This window comes from Leopardus geoffroyi, chromosome C3, assembly GCF_018350155.1.
Source record: "Leopardus geoffroyi isolate Oge1 chromosome C3, O.geoffroyi_Oge1_pat1.0, whole genome shotgun sequence".
NCBI lineage: Eukaryota > Metazoa > Chordata > Mammalia > Carnivora > Felidae > Leopardus > Leopardus geoffroyi.
In genome coordinates, this window is record NC_059338.1 from 4,219,814 (window position 1) to 4,232,175 (window position 12,362).

Below are 12,362 nucleotides of genomic sequence, written 5' to 3' on the forward strand. Positions count from 1 at the left end.
TGATGAAGCGGACGTTCTTCACCTTTTTCGCTCATTCTCTTCCGGGAGAAGTTTTTCCAGAGGCTACGCGATATGCGATAGGGCGTCAGGTCACGTGCGGGAGAACCGGGTCTCTTGGATGAAACCAGACGCTGGACACATTAGCAAAAACGTACACGGGCGTCACTCTTTTTGTCTGGGTTGTAGTTATTTTTCGTAACAACGTGACTTGTGCTATCATTTGGATTGTTATTTTTAAGTGAATAAAACATACTTTGGAAATCTTTTGGTTTTAATTTCTACTGCGGTCAGGTGGTACCAGCAAAGACTCGTGGGTCCTCCTTCATTTTTACGAAGAGTTTAAAGGGGTCCCCTGGTCACAAAGTGTGGGATGGCCCCAGCCTTCTTAGAGCCAGCTTCACAGCATCAACGGGTCATACAGCCCTCAATAACCACCACTTGGGTAAATGAGCGAAGAAATGAATCGATATACCAGCTTTTGAAGGACACGGGACATACCGTGTCGAACACGGTGCCTATTGCACACGAAACACTTAACGCATCCGTGTCGTCTTCTCTGACACCGAACTAGAGGCACCGGGCTGGAAACTGGGAGTTTAAGATCATAGCTCCTGTATCTGTAGGAAGATGTCCGAGATGCTGGCAGGGTAACCGTGGCCTCCACCCCCCCTCCACGTAAACTCCTGCCTCCAGCTCTTGGCAGAACTGGGGACAGATCTGGTCCTCAGGACCCACAGAGGCTGGCTCAGTCTAGGAGCCCCCGTGCCGGTACCACACTTACAGTAACTCCAGAAATTGTACGTCTTACACATCCTCTCGACAAGACCCGAGTTAGAGATGTGAGAGGGACTCCAGTCGATAAGGGCGGGCTGGGAAATGAGGCTTTCAGACAACCCGGGACTGAACGAAGACTGTGGGCAAGGACACTGGCACCTATTTGTTTCCTCGTCGATCCCTCGATCAGCCCTGCGGCGTGGGATTCTGCAGGTGTCCAGTGTGACACTAAGGGGGTCCATCCACAGCTTAGACATCTGGATTCAGGATAATTCCCAGGAGAGGGCAGTAAAACCGTCATGGCCATTTCTGACAGAAGCATCCAGAGGAGAGGATGCTTTTTTCCTCAAGGGCACAAAGCCTCCTGCAGACCAGCCACAGCCCTGCCCACGCTATTCCCTGAAGGTCCTAATTTTGCCCGTGAAGTTCCCGCATCTTGTAAACGGATTCACTAAAAGGAATTTTAGTTTCTTTATTTACGGCACAGGATCGTTGCTGACCTGCCTACCTTACAGATCACATAAAAGCCTGCAGGTGGAAATTCCCTATAAATCGTGAGGTGTGTACAAAGGCAAACAACTTTATCATTGGTGTGATACTAAGTCCCGGTGTTGACACGCCACGGCCGTGGGGGAGGCAGGAACAGCAGCCGGGAGGAACAGCATCCAGCAGGGCTCAGCACGGGCTCCCTGGGGTGGGGGGGCGCAAGAGACCAGCTGGAGAGAAAGAGTAGTGCACTTGCACCAAAGTCTGGCAACAAATGAAAACGTGAGAGGAAAGTGTATAAGGCGCAGTAGATTGACCGACCCCATCTCTCCTGGAGGTCCCCTGGCCTCAAAGCAGAACAGATTTTTGGAGCGTTTTCCAAGGTGTCCAACACGAATCTTCCTTTTTTGTGTGTTATTTGGCAGATGTAAGAACTGGCCAGAATCCCAGGGCCTGTTACCTGCGTTCATGGGAATATGACTGAAGTGTGACAGGAGACGTCTCCGGAGAGGACACTGCAGGGGCAGGCCCCATTGGAGGCTCCGTGGAGCTGTGGAGAATCACGATGTCCCTGCGAGTCAACACTCGGAGGAACGAGCACGTGGAGAGAAACTATCACAGTCTCGATGCACTGAGAGTTGAGCAGTGTTTTTGCCACGGCTCTGCACCGGGCACCTTTGACCTCCTTGTTCCCCAGGCTGTACACGACAGGGCTCAGCAGGGGAGTGAGGACGGTGTAGGTCACAGAGATGAGTCTGTCCTGCCCCCACGGAACTCTGGGACTTGGGCTTGAGGTAGATGACGGAGGCACAGCCATAGTGGATGATGACCACCGTGAGGCGGGAGGTGCAGGTGGCAAAGGCCTTCTTCCGGCCCCGGGCGGAGGGGATCTTGAGGCTGGTGGAGACGATGAGGACGTAGGAGAAGAAGACCGGGCCCGTGGGCAGAATCAGGACACAGACGCTGACGACAAAGTTGATGATCTCGCTGACAGGGGTGCCCACGCAGGCCAGCTTCAGCAGGGGCCTGACGTCACAGAAGAAGTGAAAGATGACAAGGGCGTCACAGAAGGGCAGGCCAAACACAGATGTTACCTGGACAAGGCCATGCCCAGGCCAATTCTTAGAGACGCAGACGTCCACTGGCACAGGCCTCTTCCCTAGGATGGCTGTGGTGGTGAATTTTGTGCGTCAGCTTGACTGGGCTAAGAGATGTCCAGACAGCTTGCAAAACATTAATTCTGGGCACGCCTGCGAAGGTGTCTTTAGAATATATTAGCATTTGAATCAGCAGACCGAGTGGGGAAGATCACCCTTACCCAAAGTAGGCAGGGATCATCCCATCTGCTGGGGGCCTGAATAGAGCAAATGGCAGAGGAGGGCAAATTCTCCGTCGGCGGATGAGCTGAGACATCCGTCTTCTCCTGCCCTCATGCATCAGTGCTCCTGGTCTCGCGCTTTCAGACTCAGACTGGGGTTTACACCACCAGCTTTCCCGGTTCTACACAGCTTGCGGATGTGAGGTCACGGGACTCCTCGGCCTCCTTGAGCACATGAGGCAAATTCCTACAGTAAATCTCCTACACGGATCAATAAAACCTATCGGGTTCTGTTTTTCTGGAGAACTTCGATGAATACGAGGACCGGCTACCACAGGGGTTGCAGATGGCCACACAGTGATCAGGCTGCGTGGCCAGGAGCAGGAAAAGCCTTGTGGGCTGCACAAGTGAGGCAGGAGACGAGTGGGCATGACCGTCTTGAATGGCAATGGGCTGGTGAGGACTCAGGAGGCCAGACAGGATGCAAGGAATGATGGCCACAGCGTAGCTGTTCTCCGAGATGGAGAGCATGCTTGGGAAGATGTATATGTCCCACATAGAGACAGTCAGCTGATTGCTGATGAAGGGAATATGGAGGTGATGGTCCAGAAAAATAACAGTCACGATGAGGACGTCGTTGGAGAGAGTCACAGCAGGTACAGAATTAGAAGGACAAAGAGAAAAGGAGGCCAAGCCTGTGTGACCTCCCAAAGCTGGAGGAATCTGTGAGGAGGAGCTTGGCTGCAGCAAGAGCTCAGCCTTGGCGCTGAGAAGGGTCCGGATCCGAATGAACTGGCCAAAGGGAAGGGAGGGTGAGATTCTCGCTGCACAACAGGTTGCACTGCGCTCCGAGCTGCAGGCGAGAGTGCTGCCCCGGCCTCGGGTGCCAGCAGTATTCTTCCCCCGGCTAGGAACTCTGCACTCTTGAGAATAAATCAACAAGTCTCTCGTGATGTGCTTGATTTAGGGCAAGGATGACAGGGAGGAGAAGTCTCAACACAAACGAACGGCAGAATCATGAGAACAACTACCCAACTTGACCACGAAAGAGGTGGGTCCAGGTCAAAGACATGGCGGGTGTTGAGTGAGCGTGGCACTTGAGTTCCCTCTGTGCTGTCTGAGATCGGTCCAGTCCTCTCTGTCAACATGCATTGCCAGCACAAAGTGCCCTGGGAATCTCCCAGAGCAGGTGTTCTTACCAAGTACTGAGTCCTGTGTTTTCCTTTCCTTAGCCCTGCTCCTTCATGTACACGAGACCACTAGTACGAGGCCAGGCGGTGGGAGGGCCATTCAGGCTATAACACTCATCATGTTTCCAGAAATGGAGGCCAACGCTCTTTTGAACTAAGTTCTGTCACATTTCTTTCTTCCTGTATACTGTGTCCTCTCTAGAGAAAAAGGCAGTGCCTGGTGTTAATAAATGATGTTGACTTTTTCCAAATCTCTTTGTGATGTGACGTTTCCCAATGAAAAGAAAGATATAAATAGAGGTGAGTTATTTTTCAAGGATTTTTTTCTACCCCTAAACCTGTACTTCATAACAATGGTTAATAATGCCATCACTGTGCCTGTAATTTTCGGTGACTATCACTTCCATGCCCCTCCTGTGTTTCTTAATGTCCTTTTCTTTTTTTTTTTTTTTTGTACTGCTTGGACAGGATCTCACTTTGGCTCTCAAGTATTGTGGAAGCAAGAATCAGCCCATTTCCCTGGAGAAGCATGGGATATGGCTCATCATTTTTGCTTTTCTGTCACCAACCCATGGCAGTAATGGGGTAATACCTTGATATGGGCAGCCCGCTCTTACTTAATTCCAGAAATAGAAGATCTGTGTCCTGCTGGCACCCTCAGTGTATACCACAGGATTGCTAGGTATACACAGGATCCCGTGTATACCACAGGATCACTAGGTTCACGTCAGGGGCGGAAGTAAAAAAAAAAAATCTTGCCTATAGAGTAACAAAGATTACACCAGCCTTCTCCTCAGCACTCATGCCAGCAAGAAGACAGCAGAGTGAAATATTTAGTGTTGACAGAAAACAATGACCATGCTAGAATTCTGTACCCTGCAACATCATCCTTCAAAAATGAAACAGAAATAAAGACTTTCTCAGGCAAAAACTGGGGGATTTTGTTGCCAGTAGACCTGTCTTCTGAAAACTGTTACAATAAATTTTGTAAAAAAAAGGAAAAAAATATAAAGTCAGAAAGCACCAGGCCCAAATGGGTTCACTGATAAATTCCACCAAATATTTAAGGAAGAAATTATACCAATTCTTCACAGCTTCTGTTACAGAATAGACGGTATGGTATTGGCACAAAGACAGACACTTATATCAGCGGAACAGAATAGAGAACCCCACAAATGGACCCACAAATATATGGCCAACTAATTTTTGACAAAGCAGGAAAGAATACCCAATGGAATAAAGACAGTTTCTTCAGCAAATGGTGCTGGGAAAACTGCACAGCAACATGCAGAATGAACCTGGACCTCTTTCTTACACCACACACAAAAATAAACTCAAAATGGATGAAAGACCTAAATGTAAGACAGGAAGCCATCAAAATCCTCGAGGAGAGAGCAGACAAAAACCTCTTAGATCTTGTCCGCAGCAACTTCTTAGTCAACACGTCTCCGGAGGCAAGAGAAACAAAAGCAAAAATGAACTATTGGGACCTCATCAAGATAAAAAGCTTCTGCACAGTGAAGGAAACAATCAGCAAAACTAAAAGGCGACCGACGGAATGGGAGAATATATTTGCAAATGACATATCAGATAAAGGGTTAGTATCCAAAATCTGTAAAGAACTGATCAAACTCAACACCCAAAAAACAAATAATCCAGTGAAAAAAATGGGCAAAAGACATGAATAGACACTTTTCAAAAGAAGACATCCAGATGGCTGGCAGACAGATGAAAACATGCTCAACATCACTCATCATCAGGGAAACACAAATCAAAACCACAATGAGATACCACCTCACACCAGTCAGAATGGCTAAAATTAATACCCAGGCAACAACAGATGTTGGTGAGGATGCAGAGAAAGGGGAACTCTTACACTTATGGTGGAAATGCAAACTTGTGCTGCCACTCTAGAAAACAGTGTGGGGGGTTCCTCAAAAATTAAAAATAGAACCTATACCCAGAAATTGCACTACTAGGTATTTATCCAAAGGATACAGGTGTGCTGTTACCAAAGGGACACATGCACCCCAATATTTATAGCAGTGCTATCAACAATAGCCCAAAGTATGGAAAGAGCCCAAATGCCCATCGACAGGTGAATGGATAAAGAAGATGTGGTGTGTGTGTGTGTGTGTGTGTGTGTGTGTGTGTGTATGCTGTACCCTACACATACATACATACACACACACACACACACACACACACACACACACACACACACAAATGGAGTATTATTCGGCAATCAAAAAGAATGAAACCTTGCCATTTGCAGCTACGTGGATGGAACTAGATGGTATTATGCTAAGCGAAACAAGTCAGTCAGAGAAAGATAAATATCATATGACTTCACTCATATGAGGAATTTAAGATACAAAACAGATGAACACAGGGGAAGGGAAGCACAAATAATACAAAAACGAGGAGGGGGACAAAACATAAGAGACTCTCAAATATGGAGAACAAACTGAGGGTTGCTGGAAGGGTTGTGGGTGGGGGAATGGGCTAAATGGGTAAAAGGCATTAAGGAAGACACTTGCTGGGATGAGCACTGGGTGTTATATGTAGGGGATGAATCACTAGATTCTACTAGATTATCACACTATATGCTAACTAACTTGGATGTAAATTAAAACATAAAAAAATAATTTAAAAATATTAAAAAATAAAAAAATAAATTCTTATAGAAATAAAAAAAAAACTATTTGAGGAAAACTACAAGAACTCTGATAAATGAAAATAAAGAATAAACGTAGAGATATTCACAGACAGGAAGACTCCATATCGTCACATCAGTTCTTCCCAATTGGATCTACGTATCCAATGCAATCCCAGTCAAAATCCCAGAAAGTTCTTTTATGGATGTCAACAAACTTATTCGAAATTTATTTGGAGAGGCCAAAGATCCCCAATATCTAAAGAGAACAAAATTGGAGAAGTGACACTACCCAGCTTCAAGACAGTATCGTGTTGGCAAAAGAATAGTCAAATGAGTGGAACAGAAGAGAAGGCCCAGAAGCGGACCCACATATAGTCAACTGATTGTTGGTGAAAGAACAAAGGTGATACGATAGCACAAAGTCAGTCTTTTCAACTGGTGCTGGAACTGAAAATCCACAGGCAAAAAAATGAATCTAGACACAGACCTACCACCCTTGAAAAAATGAGCTCAAAATGGATCACAGAGCTAAATGAAAATTGCAAAACTCTAAAATTAAAAGATTTTATTTCTTAAAAAAATTTAATTTAAAAAAAATTAAAGAGAAGAAAATTTCAATGACTTTGGGTGTGGTGAGGACTGTTTAGACAAAATACCAAGGCCACCATCCACGAGAGATAAAAACCTCTTCTCTGACATGGCAAGAGAAGGAAAAGACTGGCCACAAATTGGGAGAAAATATTTGCCGCTGACACGTCTGATATCTCCACAATATACACACAAGTTTCAAACTCAACCATGACAAAATCTGATTTTTTAAACGGGCCTAAGTGTGGGTTTCCTTGCATGGGATGAGTCATTTAGCTCTTGCTGATTTCATGATTTTTGTCTTTATCCTACAATAGTTTGTGATGTTTCTACATGTGGCTGTCTTTGTGTTCACCTTTGGCGGCGGGCGGGGGGCGTTGGGGAGTAGTTTCTTGGATGCATAGATGAATGTTTTCATCAGCATCTCAAAGGGAAATTGGCTGCTGAAACCACAGTGGAAACTGAGGAAGGAAGATACAATCAAATGTCTTTTCTTCGGAAAGGCAGTGCATGTTGGCTTTGCAACTTTAGCTCTAGCTCTTCTCTTTGCGTTCTCTCCTGAATAGCGCTCTTCCCAGAGGGGGTCCAAACCACTGGATTGATCGAGTGGTCAAGGTAGCTCTCCCCCTCCCATCATGCTGACCCAACCGGTACAGCTGGAATCTGTCCTCCCTCCCAAAGAGAGTCTCAGTTTTTCTAGAAACGATGAGTTTAACAGAGGGGCACTAAGGTTTACTTGTGTCTTGCTTCCCAACTGTTGTAGAATTCATAACACTGAATCATATGCACAAACATAAACAGTACGCATCCTCTACCCCTCTCTGCCACAAATGACCCTGCTTCTTTCTAAGAAATTTAAAGTATTCTAGTTCTCTTGGCCTCTTCCTATCACAGACGCTCTTTCACTGCGGGGTATTCCTTCTCTGCTTCTCCATACTGAAATGATAAAGGACTCATATCTAGCTTTTTTGCATACTTTCCTGACGTGCTTCTATTGAGTACCTAGTTTCTTCCATTCATCCCTCCTTCCAATTTTTTGTTGAATAGGTAATGCACAATGCTTTACAAAAACAGAACTAAGGCAGGTTCCATTTAACTATTAGTCTCCCTTAAAACTTCCTTTCTGTCCCTTCTGGAATGCTAACCCTCTGGGGGCACCTGGGCGGTTCAGTCGCTTAAGCATCCAACTCTTGGTTTCAGCTCAGGTCATGATCTTACACTTCATGAGTTCCAGCCCTGCATCAAGCTCCATGCTGACAGTGTGGCGCCTGCATGGCATTCTCTCTCTCCCCCTCTCTCTGCCCTTTCCCTGCTCGCTATGTCTCTCTCTCAAAAAATAAACATAACAAAAATTTTAAAAAAAGAATGCTAACTCTCTGAAAATAGCACTAAAATAACCTGTTGATAAGCAAAGCTGAGTTTATTCCTATCTTGACAAGGGAGAATATCACCTTCCTAGAGCAGTAGTGTTATATCTGCTAGTGGGGACTGAAAAGTGAGGCTATTCGTGATGTTTTGGGGCTATGGTATATGACTGGTTTTCCAACTCAGGAGCTTAATTAGGACTGGGTGTCATGCTAAAATAGTTTAGGATGTGTGGACCCAACAAAGACTTTTGAGGCCAGGGTTTCAAGTGCCTTAGAGAATTAACAGTCATTTGGTGGTGTTTATTGAAGAGCTGGAAAGTTTGATGGTCATTGACCTGAGGTTTTTTTTGCGAAGGTTCCCAAGAAAAACAATAAAGTTATACACAACTTTTGTCTTCCTGGACAAAGACTTTTTTTTTTTTTGGAATAGCAATGCCATGCTGATGAAGACAGTAGAAGAATAAAGTTGTATTATTGAAGACAAATGAATAGCAAAGTCATGTTAATGTAATCAGTAAGCACGCTCCCTCCTTACCCCCACCCCCACATTCTTTCCAGGAAATACATAGTATATAAACATACAGATATGCCTTCAAATACAGGCTAATATACAAGCAAACGTGTGCTCATATATACATTAATACTATCCCCTCTATATGTAACGACATCTCGGACATCCTTCCACAGAGCACTCAAAGATTTACCTGAATTCCTTTTAATGGCAGCGTAATTTTCCACTTTAGAGATGGGTCATTATTAACTCAGCTTAATGCTGACAGATGTTATTTCCCCCCAGCTGTCGCCATTATAAACAATTCCATACTAGAAACCAGTGAACATGTCATTTCATGCAGAAGTGAGCAAAAGGAAGTGAAATGCAAAGTCAAAAGCTATCTGCACACGGAACTTCGACCGAGTGCCACACATCCTTCTGTGACACGTCTTACCGAGCGATGCCTCACCAAGAAGGTGCCAAAATGCAATCTCCCGTGGTTAGGTCTCAAAGAGGAACGAAGAGCATAGGGAGAGGCAACAGGGCTCAGCGACGAAAGGCATGTGTCTGGAGCCACACTGCCCGGGATGGAATCCCACTTCCCTCTAGCCATGTCACCGCAAGGCAAGTCACCTCCGTCGCGGTTTCTCTCTGATGTGGGTTTAAGGATGGCACCCTCTTCACAGAGTTGTGAGCATCAAAGTCGTTAAGATACGCAGAGTGTTCAGATGTGTGTCTGGCACCTAGCAAACTCCATCTAAGTAAACTAAGTACCTATAAGGTGTGATTATAGAATCACCACCAGCAGAGACACTGAGCACCCAGTGCCTTCCAGGGATCTTAGGGCAGGGACCGGAAGCGGACGAACCGGAAGCTGACGAGAGAAGGCAATACTCACGGGAAGCTTGGGTGAACACAATCGATTCTGTAACTTCCTGGGTGTAGCCACGCATTCAACCCCCCTCTTTCCATGTTAGATTAGCAATAAAATTCACAACTGATCTTAAGGGGAAATGAATCTGAAAGAAAAGGTATTTATTTATTTGCTCAAACATTTCCTATTCCCCTACCATGTGATAGGATCTATCGATGGAATGCCTACTACCTACTAGCTTCTCAATAAACGTTTACTGAATGAAGAATGAATTAGAATGAGTCTCTGATGTTAAGGAACTCGGAACATCATTAGGGGAGAAAGATACATGCGAATGACCATACAGAACAATGGGTGCTATAATGGAAATTGGTACAGGATGCTACAGAAGCATCAGACAGGGCCAACTAATGCAGACTAAGGGTCACAATACGCTAGAAAAGAGCTTGTCCAAGTTAGTAAGGGAAAGGTGACTCATGGATGCGTTGCAGAGGGCATCTGGTTAGACAGATCAACATTTACAAAGGTCTAGGAAATGTGGAGGTAAAGCTCCAGATCCAGAAGGTCCTACGACTGAATCCTACTTCCCGCCTCGGGCAAGGTCCACTCCTCTCTATAACACACTTTCCACATCTATATAGCGGGTAACATTAGTCCTTAACTCCAAATACAGCCAGGATCAAAGAGGTTAGTGTGTAAGCCATTACGCAAAATGGCTGATACATAGAAAGATCTCAAAAAACGTTGGCCATAATTATCATCACCGTGAGGGATGATGGTGCCACGTTCGGGAAATAAAGAGTGGTTCTGAATGGGTCCAGGGTCCATTCGGTGGCCTGTGGTGGCTTTAAAGAGGCGGAGTCCTTGGGGGCCTATCGCAAGGAAGAGAAACCCAGCTGAGTCTTTGGGGCTGAACAGCGCCTTGGTGTGTGGGATTTTCCGAAATACAAAGGCTGAATTTGATGGAACCAAAGGTGTCATTATGTACTTTCTACTATTGTGTGAGCTGAATGAGCCTGTATTAGTGCTGTCCACACCATTCCTAATATGCTGGCGTGAATCACATCCCTTCTCTGCCTCTGCCTTATCAGACTACCTGCACACGGGAGCCCTGGCCCCTCTCCCGAGGGCATTTCCCGGCTCTTACCTGGTGGCTTGGACGGGGGTCACCTGCCTGCAGGAAGGAGAACCAAGGGTGTGTGAACGGTCTTTTGTTGTCACCGCTCCCTGATGAAACCCATTTTTTAAAATCTTTTAGGCCTGTATACTGGGAAATGGCCCACAGTGGCTGCAAACTCTGCTTTCTTTTAAATTAATAGCTCAGAGGACTTGATGCTTCAATCACGCTCTAGGCTCTCTTTTTAAATGTATTATTTTACATTTTCTCGCTTCCTCTTCCTGTCAGCCGCAGAGAAATTCCTGCCACTTATTTTCATTGACTTCATATCTTCACATCTTTGAATATATACATTTCCATTAAGATAAATAACCATTTATCTTGACCTTTATTACCTACCTGTAATCCAAACGTAATAAAGATCCTCTGTTATTTTAACAGCTCAAATATTAGAGACAGAGAGCCTTCCCAAAGTTTGAAACCCAAAATATATTACTGTTTTTATTTACAGAGCAAATGGATCATCTAGCCTCTTAAGAATACATTCCCCATTCCCCACTAAGCGCCTGGTTGGCTCAGTGGGTTCAGCGCCTGACTTGGGCTCAAGTTGTGTTCTTGTACTCCGCGAGTTCGAGCCCCACGTCAGGCTCTGTGCTGACCGCTCAGAGCCTGGAGCCTACTTTAGATTCTAGGTCTCCCTCTCTCTCTGCCCCTCCCCTGCTTGCTCTCTTTCTCTCTCTCTCAATAAATAGATATTAAAAAAAAAAAAAAGATATGGTCAAACATATCCAGTCATTTCTGTCTCCATCCATCTTTATCTAGCTTGCTGGAGCTTCTTTTTGTCTTAAGACCAGCGTTCTGCACTCCTCTTTCCTCCAGCTCTAGTCTGGCTGGGGTTGCTTTGTGGGACTGCTCTAGGGTTCTAATCCTGTAACTCTCCTTCACCAGCATTCCCCCCGACCCCCAGCTTTATTAAAGTATAGTTAACAAAAAGAAACTGTACGATGTCTGAGGTGTACAATGCGATGATTTGATGTATACATTGTGAAATGATTACCACAATCAAGCGAATTAACACATCCCTGACCGTGTGTGTGGCGAGAACACTGAAGCTCTCTCCTAGCAGATTTCAGGTATATAACACAGCGCTATGGGCTGTGGTCACTATGCTGCAAGCTCTATCCTTAGAACTTATCTTGTTTCTTCTTGAATTTTTTTTCAATGTTTATTTAGTTTTGAGACGGAGAGAGACAGAGCATGAACGGGCAGGGTCAGAGAGAGGGAGACACAGAATCTGAAACAGGCTCCAGGCTCCGAGCAGTCAGCACAGAGCCCGACGCGGGGCTCGAACTCACGGACCGCGAGATCGTGACCTGAGCCGGAGTCGGACGCTCAACAGACTGAGCCACGCAGGCGCCCCAGAACTTATTTATCTTGTAACTGTAAGTTTTTAACTTTGACCAACATCTCCCAGTTCCCCCGGCTGCTGGCAAGCA

At 45.6% G+C, this 12,362-nt stretch overlaps 1 pseudogene; it reads right to left on the minus strand.

Moving 5' to 3' along the window:
* Positions 1-1,283: 1,283 nt before the first annotated feature.
* Positions 1,284-3,109, minus strand: LOC123585792 (annotated as a pseudogene).
* Between the last annotated feature and the right edge of the window lie 9,253 nt (positions 3,110-12,362).